Consider the following 1829-nt stretch of genomic DNA (forward strand, 5'->3'; position numbering starts at 1 on the left):
TTTTTGTCGGTCCACACGAAAGTATCGAACGGGAGACTTGCCGTATTGGAAACTTGTGTTTCATTGAAAACATTCTTCAGGCAAACATAAAATCGGAAGCGATTCGTTGAAACTTTTCATTATTAAGAGTGGTTTTGAAGAATACAACTATCAAGTGAATATATCCGGTCTTCTGGATGTTTCTGTCGCTCAACGAGGCGATCGAGGTGATTACGGGATACCAATGTAGATCTGCGTCATGCACACACGTACACACATACTTACACATACATCCACATACTTTGACATATGCGAAGTACTATTTATATGACCACAATACAATTTAAAGTATCTTTAAGGGTTAAAAAAAAAAACGAGGGAACAGACGGCGAAAGAAAACCGCCAGCTCTCCTCGAGTGCCGCGCCAAACAGACAGATTGAAATGAGTTCTAGGTGAGAAGGGCGAAGAAAATAGATCGGACGATTATACGACTCGGTGGTAAGCTCGTCACCAGGGCACTCTATAATAAGGTTGTGATAAGGTTGTGAGAACACGTTCGTAGCCGTGCTACGAACGACGTAAGATTTTTAATTACTAGGATAGGGAACATTTCTTTACTCGAATTATACTCTTCGATGCAGCGTTGCCTCCTACCCAAGAGAGGGAGAAAGAGAGCGAGAGAGAGAGAGAGAGAGAGAGAGAGTCGACATTACGAGGCTCCGATCGTTTTTAAAAATCACATTCTTTTTTTCTTTGTAACCTTCAAAAACGCTATAGGTACTTCTAAACTTGCAAACTTGGCCACGAGTTGACATAAATGAGATTAAGTTTTCACCGAAGTTACCGCATGAATCCCATTTGCGTGAAAAATCCGTGTACGCCTAAACGCTGTCGTTTTTTATTTGATGTAAAATCTAGCGTGTCCCTCGAGGTAGAAATTTAATTCGATTCTTTTGCGTATATTGGAATAAAGAGAAAATTTGATTTGTAAAGCTAACTGATCGATACTTTTTCCGATGTTCTTTTTCACCCTTTTTTACTTTTTGTTTTTTTATATAAAATATGAAAATTGGTCGTTCGAGCAAAACAAGTACTATTTTTCTCTCCTATTTACTTTCGCTATGATATTAGGTAATAAGTGCCAAAATAACGTATTTATTACGTTTTAACCCGGTAGAAAAAGACGTAAAGGTTGTAATACAGCATTTTTCTCCTCTGCATTATGATCTCTCTTTTTATTGTTGCCTTTCTCACGTTACCTCGTTACATGAGACAGCATTGGATCCTTCGAATGCCGATATCTTGGGTAGGAATCTCAAAATGTGTAGTTTATAATATTATATTATATATTGTATATTATATCGCGCATTATATTAATGTACATACGTATCGGCAGTGCGATTCTCGCATGGGTGTTTCGCGAATCGGTACGCAGCTCGTCTCAATTTTCTCCTTTAAAATTTAAGTCGAGTGATCTTTCTTTTCGAATGACAGGGTTGTTAATCATTTTCCAAGTAATATTTTGGATGCCGCGAAACGATTCGCGACGTGCGAGAATTTCACGTTGTCGAGCCTGGTCGCTCGATACAAAGAATACATTTCTAGATACGTATGATAAATAAAAAGATATATATATATATACACACACACACACCTAGTTGATAAACTGATACTCGGTTGGTTGTGATTTACAAGTATAGCAATACAGCGATACTCGTTTCTGTACGTGGTAACATTGCCAGCGGAGCTTTCCTGTGTCCCAGTTCAGAGAGTTATTTCTCGCACAATCTTCGAACTTCTTCCATGTCTGCGAAAGGAAATAATTTCTTTTTTTTTTTTTTTTTTTTTT

The sequence above is a fragment of the Trachymyrmex septentrionalis genome, unplaced genomic scaffold, assembly GCF_001594115.1.
Source record: "Trachymyrmex septentrionalis isolate Tsep2-gDNA-1 unplaced genomic scaffold, Tsep1.0 scaffold9, whole genome shotgun sequence".
NCBI lineage: Eukaryota > Metazoa > Arthropoda > Insecta > Hymenoptera > Formicidae > Trachymyrmex > Trachymyrmex septentrionalis.